Source organism: Rutidosis leptorrhynchoides, chromosome 2 (assembly GCF_046630445.1).
Source record: "Rutidosis leptorrhynchoides isolate AG116_Rl617_1_P2 chromosome 2, CSIRO_AGI_Rlap_v1, whole genome shotgun sequence".
In the NCBI taxonomy this organism is placed as follows: domain Eukaryota; kingdom Viridiplantae; phylum Streptophyta; class Magnoliopsida; order Asterales; family Asteraceae; genus Rutidosis; species Rutidosis leptorrhynchoides.
In genome coordinates this window covers 699,319,906-699,334,460 of record NC_092334.1, presented here as the reverse complement: position 1 = coordinate 699,334,460, position 14,555 = coordinate 699,319,906, and the positions used below count along the sequence as shown (strand labels likewise).

The 14,555-nt window shown below is 35.0% G+C and overlaps 1 non-coding gene across 1 annotated transcript; it reads right to left on the bottom strand.

Moving 5' to 3' along the window:
• Window positions 1–372: 372 nt before the first annotated feature.
• Window positions 373–479, bottom strand: LOC139894785 (small nucleolar RNA R71). The gene has a single exon (XR_011775269.1). It is a non-coding gene; the product is annotated as a small nucleolar RNA R71 (small nucleolar RNA).
• Between the last annotated feature and the right edge of the window lie 14,076 nt (window positions 480–14,555).

The following is a 14,555-nucleotide window of genomic DNA, read 5'->3' as shown; positions in this document are numbered from 1 at the left end:
GAACCTCTAAGTATGGAAGATCGAATGAGAGCCACACGCACGGGCTAAGGATACGCCATTATTAAGCCAGATATTAATGCGCCAGATTATGAAATCAAAGGACAAATCCTACACATGGTAACTAATCAATGCCAATATAGTGGTACGCCAAAAGAAAATCCAAACGAACATCTTCGAACCTTTAATAGGATCTGTACTCTATTCAAAATCAGAGAAGTTGAGGATGAACAGATCTATCTCATGTTGTTTCCCTGGACTTTAAAGGGAGAAGCCAAAGATTGGTTAGAATCGTTACCCGAAGGAGCGATTGACACATGGGATGTCTTAGTTGAGAAATTTCTTAAAAGATTCTTTCCGGCATCTAAAGCCGTGAGACTTCAAGGAGAAATTGTTACGTTCACACAAAAGCCAAATGAAACTTTATATGAAGCGTGGATAAGATTCAGAAAGTTGTTGAGAGGATGTCCTCAACACGGTTTAGACACTTATCAAATAGTACAAATATTCTACCAAGGTGTCGACGTCGCTACACGAAAAGACATCGACACAGCAGCTGGTGGTTCCATTATGAAGAAAACCGCAACTGAAGCTCACAAAATTATTGATAACACAGCCTCTCACTCACATGAGTGGCATCAGGAAAAAGATATCTTTCGTTCATCTAAAGCGGCTAGAGCCGATTCTAGCCATGACTTTGATTCCGTTTCCGCAAAAATAGATGCTTTCGAAAGATGAATGGAAAAGATGACTAAAGATATTCACGCAATACGAATCAGTTGTGAGCAATGCGGTGGACCACACTTAATGAAAGATTGTAATGTTGAACAAACGATGGAACAATGTGAGAATGTTTCCTACATGAACCAAAGGCCGGGAAATAATTATCAAAATAATTATCAACCGCCAAGGCCAAACTTCTATCGAAATCAAAACATTCTTATTAATCCAAATGGACCACACAACAACTCGTACAACCAACAAGGTTCGAATAACCAACCAACTCAAAACAACACTTTCAATCAACAAAGACCTAGCTTGTATAAACCACCACAACAAATCGAAAAGAAAAAGTCAAATCTAGAAGAAATGATGGCAAAGCTAATGGAATCTCAAACACAATTTATTACATCTCAAACCCAAACAAATGAGAGGTTTGATCAGTCATTAAGAACTCAACAAGCTTTCATTTTGAATCTAGAAAAACACGTAGGTACTCTTGCTAGCATGATGTATGAGAGGGAACAAGGAAAGCTACCGAGTAATACTGAAGTAAATCCTCGGAATGAGAATGTTAATATGATGTCAACGAATTCTGAAAAACCAGCATCAGAAGATGGGAAGGTTTTAGATGTGAGTAACAATGAAAAAGTTATACCACCACCATCACTCGAGTATGTAAAACCAGTGGTGGCACCATACAGACCACCCATCCCGTTTCCAAGAAAAGGAGTTGAGTATGAGCAAATGATAGGTAATAAAATTTGTGATACCTTAGAAAAAAAAAGAAGAATAAGAAGGTACAAGAAACAAAAACCGTAAAAGTAAACCCGGTGAAGACAGTTCCACCAAAACCTCCACCCAGGTTGGGTGATCCGGGTAAATTTATTGTTCCTTGTCTACTTAGTGATTGTGTCATGTATGATGCACTAGCAGATTTAGGTGCGAGTATAAGTGTTATGCCTCTTTCATTATATAAGAGATTAGGAGTAGGTGAGTTAAGTCCAACGGAAATGAGTGTTCGACTCTTTGATCAAACCATTAAGCACCCAGTTGGAATTGCTGACAACCTACCCATTCAAGTGGGTAATTTAACCTTTTTAGTTGAATTTATTGTCATTGACATAGAAGAGGACTCAAACATTCCTCTAATTTTAGGTCGACCATTCTTAGCGTCCACCAGGGCGTTATTTGATGTAAGAGAGGGTAGAATGACACTTAGTAATGATGAAAATCGATCACCTTTGTGAGTCGAAAGTCTAAATCTCCACCAACCAAAACCGTTGAACCGATAAAAATGATCGATGAGAAGCATATTGTTTTACCAACTCCAACGGTAGTGCTTAACAATAATAAAACGCCTAAGTGTGGGGAAGATGAAGTAACACCTAATGTGTAGTGACCCGAACTTTTCCATGTTTATATATATATTAAATGAAATTGTTATTTACATGATTAAGTGTTTCCAACATGTTAAGCAATCAAACTTGTTAAGACTTGATTAATTGAAATAGGTTTCATATAGACAATTGACCACCCAAGTTGACCGGTGATTCACGAACATTAAAACTTGTAAAAACTATACGATGACATATATATGGTTATATATATAGTTAACATGATTTTATTATAAGTATGTATCTCATTAGGTATTTTAACAATGAGTTATATACATAAAAATGAGACTATTAATTTAAGAAACTCGAAAACGATATATATAACGATTATCGTTATAACAACGTCTTACTAGGTACATATGAATCATATTAAGATATTGATACACTTGGTTAATTATGTTAAATGATATGTAAATATATTATTAAGTGTATTAACAATGAAATACATATGTAAAAATAAGACTACTAACTTAATGATTTCGAAACGAGACATATAAGTAACGATTATCGTTGTAAAGACATTTAATGTATATATATCATATTAAGAGATATTCATACATGATAATATCATGATAATATAATAATTTAAAATCTCATTTGATATTATAAACATTGGGTTAACAACATTTAACAAGATCGTTAACCTAAAGGTTTCAAAACAACACTTACATGTAACGACTAACGATGACTTAACGACTCGGTTAAAATGTATATACATGTAGTGTTTTAATATGTATTTATACACTTTTGAAAGACTTCAAGACACTTATCAAAATACTTCTACTTAACAAAAATGCTTACAATTACATCCTCGTTCAGTTTCATCAACAATTCTACTCGTATGCACCCGTATTCGTACTCGTACAATACACAGCTTTTAGATGTATGTACTATTGGTATATACACTCCAATGATCAGCTCTTAGCAGCTCATGTGAGTCACCTAACACATGTGGGAACCATCATTTGGCAACTAGCATGAAATATCTCATAAAATTACAAAAATATGAGTAATCATTCATGACTTATTTACATGAAAACAAAATTACATATCCTTTATATCTAATCCATACACCAACGACCAAAAACACCTACAAACACTTTCATTCTTCAATTTTCTTCATCTAATTGATCTCTCTCAAGTTCTATCTTCAAGTTCTAAGTGTTCTTCATAAATTCCAAAAGTTCTAGTTTCATAAAATCAAGAATACTTCCAAGATTGCAAGTTTACTTCCAAGTTTTCTAAATCCATTCCAAGTAATCATCCAAGATCAAGAAACCTTGGTTACTTACAGTAGGTTATATTTCTAATACAAGGTAATAATCATATTCAAACTTTAATTCAATTTCTATAACTATAACAATCTTATTTCGAGTGGAAATCTTACTTGAAATTGTTTTCGTGTCATGATTCTGCTTCAAGAACTTTCAAGCCATCCAAGGATCCTTTGAAGCTAGATCTATTTTTCTCATTTCCAGTAGGTTTATCCAAGGAACTTGAGGTAGTAATGATGTTCATAACATCATTTGATTCATACATATAAAGCTATCTTATTCGAAGGTTTAAACTTGTAATCACTAGAACATAGTTTAGTTAATTCTAAACTTGTTCGCAAATAAAAGTTAATCCTTCTAACTTGACTTTTAAAATCAACTAAACACATGTTCTATATCTATATGATATGCTAACTTAATGATTTAAAACCTGGAAACACGAAAAACACCGTAAAACCGGATTTACGCCGTCGTAGTAACACCGCGGGCTGTTTTGGGTTAGTTAATTAAAAACTATGATAAACTTTGATTTAAAAGTTGTTATTCTGAGAAAATGATTTTTATTATGAACATGAAACTATATCCAAAAATTATGGTTAAACTCAAAGTGGAAGTATGTTTTCTAAAATGGTCATTTAGACGTCGTTCTTTCGACTGAAATGACTACCTTTACGAAAACGAATTGTAACTTATTTTTCCGACTATAAACCTATAATTTTTCTGTTTAGATTCATAAAATAGAGTTCAATATGAAACCATAGCAATTTGATTCACTCAAAACGGATTTAAAATGAAGAAGTTATGGGTAAAACAAGATTGGATAATTTTTCTCATTTTAGCTACGTGAAAATTGGTAACAAATCTATTCCAACCATAACTTAATCAACTTGTATTGTATATTATGTAATCTTAAGATACCATAGACACGTATACAATGTTTCGACCTATCATGTCGACACATCTATATATATTTCGGAACAACCATAGACACTCTATATGTGAATGTTGGAGTTAGCTATACAGGGTTGAGGTTGATTCCAAAATATATATAGTTTGAGTTGTGATCAATACTGAGATACGTATACACTGGGTCGTGGATTGATTCAAGATAATATTTATCGATTTATTTCTGTACATCTAACTGTGGACAACTAGTTGTAGGTTACTAACGAGGACAGCTGACTTAATAAACTTAAAACATCAAAATATATTAAAAGTGTTGTAAATATATTTTGAACATACTTTGATATATATGTATATATTGTTATAGGTTCGTGAATCAACCAGTGGCCAAGTCTTACTTCCCGACGAAGTAAAAATCTATAAAAGTGAGTTATAGTCCCACTTTTAAAATCTAATATTTTTGGGATGAGAATACATGCAGGTTTTATAAATGATTTACAAAATAGACACAAGTACGTGAAACTACATTCTATGGTTGAATTATCGAAATCGAATATGCCCCTTTTTATTAAGTCTGGTAATCTAAGAATTAGGGAACAGACACCCTAATTGACGCGAATCCTAAAGATAGATCTATTGGGCCTAACAAACCCCATCCAAAGTACCGGATGCTTTAGTACTTCGAAATTTATATCATATCCGAAGGGTGTCCCGGAATGATGGGGATATTCTTATATATGCATCTTGTTAATGTCGGTTACCAGGTGTTCACCATATGAATGATTTTTATCTCTATGTATGGGATGTGTATTGAAATATGAAATCTTGTGGTCTATTGTTACAATTTGATATATATAGTTTAAACCTATAACTCACCAACATTTTTTTTTGACGTTTAAAGCATGTTTATTCTCAGGTGAATACTAAGAGCTTCCGCTGTTGCATACTAAAATAAGGACAAGATTTGGAGTCCATGTTTGTATGATATTGTGTAAAAACTGCATTCAAGAAACTGATTTCGATGTAACATATTTGTATTGTAAACCATTATGTAATGGTCGTGTGTAAACAGGATATTTTAGATTATCATTATTTGATAATCTACGTAAAGCTTTTTAAACCTTTATTGATGAAATAAAGGTTATGGTTTGTTTTAAAATGAATGCAGTCTTTGAAAAATGTCTCATATAGAGGTCAAAACCTCGCAATGAAATCAATTAATATGGAACGTTTTTTATCAATAAGAACGGGATATTTCAGTTGGTATCCGAGCGTTGGTCTTAGAGAACCAGAATTTTGTATTAGTGTGTCTTATCGAGTTTGTTAGGATGCATTAGTGAGTCTGGACTTCGACCGTGTTTACTTGAAAAATGATTGCTTAACAAATTTTGTTGGAAACTATATATTTTTAACATGTGAATATTATGTGATATATTAATCTCTTAACGCGTTTGATATTATGTGATAGATGTCTACCTCTAGAACAAGTCCCATTGACTCACCTAATAATAATGAAGAGTCAAATGTAAATTGGAATGATTCGTGGACTGATTCACAAGTTCCCGAAGAGGAACCGGAAGAAGAGTCGGAACCGAAAGAAGAATCAGAACCGGAAGAGGAGGAACCGGAGGAGGAAATAGAACCGGTGGGGGAAATAATAAAACGGTTAAGTAAAAGAAAATTCTCAACCAACCGACCAAGGTTAATTATGGTCAATTGTGTTTCCGTCAAGGAAGCAAAATATTGGGAGGATTACCAATTCTCCGATGAATCGAATTCCGATGAGAATTCCGATGATGTTATAGAAATTACCCCAACTGAATTTAAAAAGGCAAAAGAAAATAATAAGGGAAAGGGCATAAAAATAGAGAAATCTAATTCCAACCCCGATGAACTTTATATGTATCGTCAACCCCCGAAGCCCTTAAGTTGTAACAATGACCCGGGAACCTCTAAACCACCAGGTTTTTCTAAACCAATGTGGAAAACGACGGCTCGAATTAGGGGAACATCATATATCCCTAGAAACTTGGCAAAACGAACCAAAACCGAAGAAGAAGAAACGAGCGAGTTGGAATAAGATAGTTGTATTCGTGTAGTGTAATATATGTAATATAGTGTGCTTATGCTTGATGATATATGTAAAAATTGCTTGTATTAATAAGTAATTTTTTTTATGAATCTAACTCTTGTCTATTTTACAGTATAAAAACATAAAATGGATAGACAACCCAATATTTTAAGAGACCTACCCGGAGACATGATTGATGAAATCTTATCTAGAGTCGGTCAGAATTCTTCGGCACAACTATTTAAGGCGAGATCAGTTTGTAAGACATTCGAAGAACGTTCCAAGAATGCCTTGGTTTATAAAAGGCTTTCGTTCGAAAGATGGGGGATATCACATTGGGAAATCCATAAGTTACGATGTGTTTACTTTGACGCATATATTGCGGGGAACCCAAATGCTATTTTACGCAATGGGTTAAGAAATTATTTTGACTCAATATATCCGAATATTGGACTTCGTGATTTAGAAAAAGCGGCTAACATGCAACATAAAGAAGCATGTTATGCTTACGGATTAGTAATGTTCGCTTCTCACCAAAGTGAGAACAAGAACATCGGGCTACAACTATTAAACAAAACGTTCCCACAAGTGACGGAGTCGGTAATTGGGGTAAGAAATGAGGTTTTTAGATTGTTACAGGACTGTTGGACATTACGTAACCCTCGTCCCTTTGACGACGTTACAACACGCTGTCTTATCAACGGCCATAGCGGTTATGTTCCACAAGACCAAGGATGGGAAGTAGTCCTAGTAAAACCAGAATGCATGACTTGTTTCTGGACGTATGAATTACGTGTCTTTATTGCCTTTGCTGAACGACTTGTGTACTAGCTAGAATTTTCTTCACAACTATCTTGTATCAAAGTTATTGTGTGCTATATTTCATGCTTTATGTAAAATAATCGTATTGTAAGTTTGTAAAATATTGTATAAAAGTTTGAACGTGAAATATTATTACAATCAGTTTTTCATATAGAATTGTAGTAGTTGAATTGTATATTAGCTACTAAGTATGAACTTAACGGGTAGGTACTACCCGAATTTAAACTTATAAAATGCTAATATGAAGAAAAAGCTTTTATAAATGAGTTCATATTATGCTACGAGATACTATTGACTACTCTTAATATTCTGTATGATTAACTTGTTCCATTTGACTATTTTGAAGGAAATGGTACCGACTACTCGACACACCGTGAATATGAATGAAGAGGAATTCCGTACTTTTATAGCTTCAAACATAGCCGCAGTACAAGCTGCGCTACATACCAACAATAACCTTGGATCTAGCAGTACAGGAAATCGTGTAGGATGCACATACAAAGAATTCACTGCCTGCAAACCTTTGGAATTTGATGGAACCGAAGGACCGATCGGATTGAAACGGTGGACCGAGAAGGTCGAATCGGTGTTTGCCATAAGTAAGTGTACTGAAGAGGACAAAGTGAAGTACGCTACGCATACCTTCACAGGTTCTGCGTTAACATGGTGGAATACCTATCTAGAGCAAGTGGGACAAGATGATGCGTACGCACTACCGTGGTCAGCATTCAAGCACTTGATGAACGAGAAGTACCGTCCCAGAACCGAGGTCAATAAGCTCAAGACAGAACTTAGAGGGTTACGAACCCAAGGATTTGATATTACCACGTACGAAAGACGATTCACAGAATTGTGCCTATTGTGTCCGGGAGCGTTCGAAGATGAGGAAGAGAAGATCGACGCATTTGTGAAAGGATTACCGGAAAGAATCCAAGAAGATATAAGTTCCCACGAGCCCTCCTCCATACAACAGGCATGTAGAATGGTTCACAAACTAGTGAACCAGATTGAGGAAAGAATTAAAGAACAGACGGTTGAAGAGGCCAATGTGAAGCAAGTCAAAAGAAAGTGGGAGGAAAACGATGATAAGAATCACCAATACAACAACAACAACAATTACAATAATAATCGCAACAATTATCCCAACAATCGCAACATCAATCGCAACTACAACAAACGGCCCAACAACAACAACAACAACAACAACAACAACAACAACAACAACAACAACAACAACAACAACAACAGCAACTACAACAATCATCCCAACAACAATAACAACCGTAACAATAACAACAATCAGAAGCAGCTATGCCAAAGGTGTGAAAAGTATCACTCGGGGTTCTGCACCAAATTTTGCAACAAGTGTAAAAGAAATGGTCATAGCGCGGCGAAGTGTGAGGTCTACGGACCAGGGGTTAACAGAACGAAAGGAACAAATGGTGTCGGAACGAGTAATGGCGGAGCAAGTAGTGTCGGAGCAAGTTATGCCAATGTAGTTTGTTATAAATGTGGAAAACCGGGCCACATTATTAGAAATTGCCCGAACCAGGAGAACACGAATGGACAAGGCCGCGGAAGAGTTTTCAATATTAATGCGGCAGAGGCACAGGAAGACCCGGAGCTTGTTACGGGTACGTTTCTTATTGACAATAAATCTGCTTACGTTTTATTTGATTCGGGTGCGGATAGAAGCTATATGAGTAGAGATTTTTGTGCTAAATTAAGTTGTCCATTGACGCCTTTGGAAAGTACATTTTTACTCGAATTAGCAAATGGTAAATTAATTTCAGCAGATAATATATGTCGGAATCGAGAAATTAAACTGGTTAGCGAAACATTTAAGATTGATTTGATACCAGTAGAGTTAGGGAGTTTTGATGTGATAATCGGTATGGACTGGTTGAAAGAAGTGAAAGCAGAGATCGTTTGTTACAAAAATGCAATTCGCATTATACGAGAAAAAGGAAAACCCTTAATGGTGTACGAAGAAAAGGGCAACACGAAGCTACATCTTATTAGTAATTTGAAGGCACAAAAACTAATAAGAAAAGGTTGCTATGCTGTTCTAGCATACGTCGAGAAAGTACAAACTGAAGAAAAGAGCATCAATGATGTTCCCATTGCAAAAGAATTTTCCGATGTATTTTCGAAAGAATTACCGGGATTACCCCCACATCGATCCGTTGAATTTCAAATAGATCTTGTACCAGGAGCTGCACCAATAGCTCGTGCTCCTTACAGACTTGCACCCAGCGAGATGAAAGAACTGCAAAGCCAATTACAAGAACTTTTAGAGCGTGGTTTCATTCGACCAAGCACATCACCGTGGGGAGCTCCTGTTTTGGTTGTGAAGAAGAAAGATGGTACATTCAGGTTGTGTATCGACTACCGAGAGTTGAACAAACTTACCATCAAGAACCGCTACCCACTACCGAGAATCAACGACTTATTTGATCAACTACAAGGCTCGTCTGTTTATTCAAAGATTGACTTACGTTCCAAGTATCATCAAATGCGGGTGAAAGAAGATGATATTCCAAAGACTGCTTTCAGAACACGTTACTGTCATTACGAGTTTATGGTCATGCCGTTTGGTTTAACTAATGCACCAACTGTGTTCATGGACCTTATGAACCGAGTGTGTGGACCATACCTTGACAAGTTTGTCATTGTTTTCATTGATGACATACTTATTTACTCAAAGAATGACCAAGAACACGGTGAACATTTGAGAAAGGTGTTAGAAGTATTGAGGAAGGAAGAATTGTACGCTAAGTTTTCAAAGTGTGCATTTTCGTTGGAAGAAGTTCAATTCCTCGGTCACATAGTGAACAAAGAAGGTATTAAGGTGGATCCGGCAAAGATAGAAACTGTTGAAAAGTGGGAAACCCCGAAAACTCCGAAACACATACGCCAGTTTTTAGGACTAGCTGGTTACTACAGAAGGTTCATCCAAGACTTTTCCAGAATAGCAAAACCCTTGACTGCATTAACGCATAAAGGAAAGAAATTTGAATGGAATGATGAACAAGAGAAAGCGTTTCAGTTATTGAAGAAAAAGCTAACTACGGCACCTATATTGTCATTGCCTGAAGGGAATGATGATTTTGTGATTTATTGTGACGCATCAAAGCAAGGTCTTGGTTGTGTATTAATGCAACGAACGAAGGTGATTGCTTATGCGTCTAGACAATTGATGATTCACGAACAAAATTATACGACGCATGATTTGGAATTAGGCGCGGTTGTTTTTGCATTAAAGACTTGGAGGCACTACTTATATGGGGTCAAAAGTATTATATATACCGACCACAAAAGTCTTCAACACATATTTAATCAGAAACAACTGAATATGAGGCAGCGTAGGTGGATTGAATTATTGAATGATTATGACTTTGAGATTCGTTACCACCCGGGGAAGGCAAATGTGGTAGCCGATGCCTTGAGCAGGAAGGACAGAGAACCCATTCGAGTAAAATCTATGAATATAATGATTCATAATAACATTACTACTCAAATAAAGGAGGCGCAACAAGGGGTTTTAAAAGAGGGAAATTTAAAGGATGAAATACCCAAAGGATCGGAGAAGCATCTTAATATTCGGGAAGACGGAACCCGGTATAGGGCTGAAAGGATTTGGGTACCAAAATTTGGAGATATGAGAGAAATGATACTTAGAGAAGCTCATAAAACCAGATACTCAATACATCCTGGAACGGGGAAGATGTACAAGGATCTCAAGAAACATTTTTGGTGGCCGGGTATGAAAGCCGATGTTGCTAAATACGTAGGAGAATGTTTGACGTGTTCTAAGGTCAAAGCTGAGCATCAGAAACCATCAGGTCTACTTCAACAACCCGAAATCCCGGAATGGAAATGGGAAAACATTACCATGGATTTCATCACTAAATTGCCAAGGACTGCAAGTGGTTTTGATACTATTTGGGTAATAGTTGATCGTCTCACCAAATCAGCACATTTCCTGCCAATAAGAGAAGATGACAAGATGGAGAAGTTAGCACGACTGTATTTGAAGGAAGTCGTCTCCAGACATGGAATACCAATCTCTATTATCTCTGATAGGGATGGCAGATTTATTTCAAGATTCTGGCAGACATTACAGCAAGCATTAAGAACTCGTCTAGACATGAGTACTACCTATCATCCACAAACTGATGGGCAGAGCGAAAGGACGATACAAATGCTTGAAGACATGCTACGAGCATGTGTTATTGATTTCAGAAACAGTTGGGATCGACATCTACCATTAGCAGAATTTTCCTACAACAACAGCTACCATTCAAGCATTGAGATGGCGCCGTTTGAAGCACTTTATGGTAGAAAGTGCAGGTCTCCGATTTGTTGGAGTGAAGTGGGGGATAGACAGATTACGGGTCCGGAGATTATACAAGAAACTACCGAGAAGATCATCCAAATTCAACAACGGTTGAAAACCGCCCAAAGTCGACAAAAGAGCTATGCTGACATTAAAAGAAAAGATATAGAATTTGAAATTGGAGAGATGGTCATTCTTAAAGTTGCACCTTGGAAAGGCGTTGTTCGATTTGGTAAACGAGGGAAATTAAATCCAAGGTATATTGGACCATTCAAGATTATTGATCGTGTCGGACCAGTAGCTTACCGACTTGAGTTACCTCAACAACTCGCGGCTGTACATAACACTTTCCACGTCTCGAATTTGAAAAAATGTTTTGCTAAAGAAGATCTCACTATTCCGTTAGATGAAATCCAAATCAACAAAAAACTTCAATTCATCGAAGAACCCATCGAAATAATGGATCGTGAGGTTAAAAGACTTAAGCAAAACAAGATACCAATTGTTAAGGTTCGATGGAATGCTCGTAAAGGACCCGAGTTCACCTGGGAGCGTGAAGATCAGATGAAGAAGAAATACCCGCATTTATTTCCAGAAGATACGTCAACACCTCCAACTGCTTAAAATTTCGGGACGAAATTTATTTAACGGGTAGGTACTGTAGTGACCCGAACTTTTCCATGTTTATATATATATATATTAAATGAAATTGTTATTTACATGATTAAGTGTTTCCAACATGTTAAGCAATCAAACTTGTTAAGACTTGATTAATTGAAATAGGTTTCATATAGACAATTGACCACCCAAGTTGACCGGTGATTCACGAACATTAAAACTTGTAAAAACTATACGATGATATATATATGGTTATATATATAGTTAACATGATTTTATTATAAGTATGTATCTCATTAGGTATTTTAACAATGAGTTATATACATAAAAATGAGACTATTAATTTAAGAAACTCGAAAACGATATATATAACGATTATCGTTATAACAACGTCTTACTAGGTACATATGAATCATATTAAGATATTGATACACTTGGTTAATTATGTTAAATGATATGTAAATATATTATTAAGTGTATTAACAATGAAATACATATGTAAAAATAAGACTACTAACTTAATGATTTCGAAACGAGACATATAAGTAACGATTATCGTTGTAAAGACATTTAATGTATATATATCATATTAAGAAATATTCATACATGATAATATCATGATAATATAATAATTTAAAATCTCATTTGATATTATAAACATTGGGTTAACAACATTTAACAAGATCGTTAACCTAAAGGTTTCAAAACAACACTTACATGTAACGACTAACGATGACTTAACGACTCAGTTAAAATGTATATACATGTAGTGTTTTAATATGTATTTATACACTTTTGAAAGACTTCAAGACACTTATCAAAATACTTCTACTTAACAAAAATGCTTACAATTACATCCTCGTTCAGTTTCATCAACAATTCTACTCGTATGCACCCGTATTCTTACTCGTACAATACACAGCTTTTAGATGTATGTACTATTGGTATATACACTCCAATGATCAGCTCTTAGCAGCTCATGTGAGTCATCTAACACATGTGGGAACCATCATTTGGCAACTAGCATGAAATATCTCATAAAATTACAAAAATATGAGTAATCATTCATGACTTATTTACATGAAAACAAAATTACATATCCTTTATATCTAATCCATACACCAACGACCAAAAACACCTAAAAACACTTTCATTCTTCAATTTTCTTCATCTAATTGATCTCTCTCAAGTTCTATCTTCAAGTTCTAAGTGTTCTTCATAAATTCCAAAAGTTCTAGTTTCATAAAATCAAGAATACTTCCAAGATTGCAAGTTTACTTCCAAGTTTTCTAAATCCATTCCAAGTAATCATCCAAGATCAAGAAACCTTTGTTACTTACAGTAGGTTATCTTTCTAATACAAGGTAATAATCATATTCAAACTTTAATTCAATTTCTATAACTATAACAATCTTATTTCGAGTGGAAATCTTACTTGAAATTGTTTTCGTGTCATGATTCTGCTTCAAGAACTTTCAAGCCATCCAAGGATCCTTTGAAGCTAGATCTATTTTTCTCATTTCCAGTAGGTTTATCCAAGGAACTTGAGGTAGTAATGATGTTCATAACATCATTTGATTCATACATATAAAGCTATCTTATTCGAAGGTTTAAACTTGTAATCACTAGAACATAGTTTAGTTAATTCTAAACTTGTTCGCAAATAAAAGTTAATCCTTCTAACTTGACTTTTAAAATCAAATAAACACATGTTCTATATCTATATGATATGCTAACTTAATGATTTAAAACCTGGAAACACGAAAAACACCGTAAAACCGGATTTACGCCGTCGTAGTAACACCGCGGGCTGTTTTGGGTTAGTTAATTAAAAACTATGATAAACTTTGATTTAAAAGTTGTTATTCTGAGAAAATGATTTTTATTATGAACATGAAACTATATCCAAAAATTATGGTTAAACTCAAAGTGGAAGTATGTTTTCTAAAATGGTCATCTAGACGTCGTTCTTTCGACTGAAATGACTACCTTTACAAAAACGAATTGTAACTTATTTTTCCGACTATAAACCTATCCTTTTTCTGTTTAGATTCATAAAATAGAGTTCAATATGAAACCATAGCAATTTGATTCACTCAAAATGGATTTAAAATGAAGAAGTTATGGGTAAAACAAGATTGGATAATTTTTCTCATTTTAGCTACGTGAAAATTGGTAACAAATCTATTCCAACCATAACTTAATCAACTTGTATTGTATATTATGTAATCTTGAGATACCATAGACACGTATACAATGTTTCGACCTATCATGTCGACACATCTATATATATTTCGGAACAACCATAGACACTCTATATGTGAATGTTGGAGTTAGCTATACAGGGTTGAGGTTGATTCCAAAATATATATAGTTTGAGTTGTGATCAATACTGAGATACGTATACACTGGGT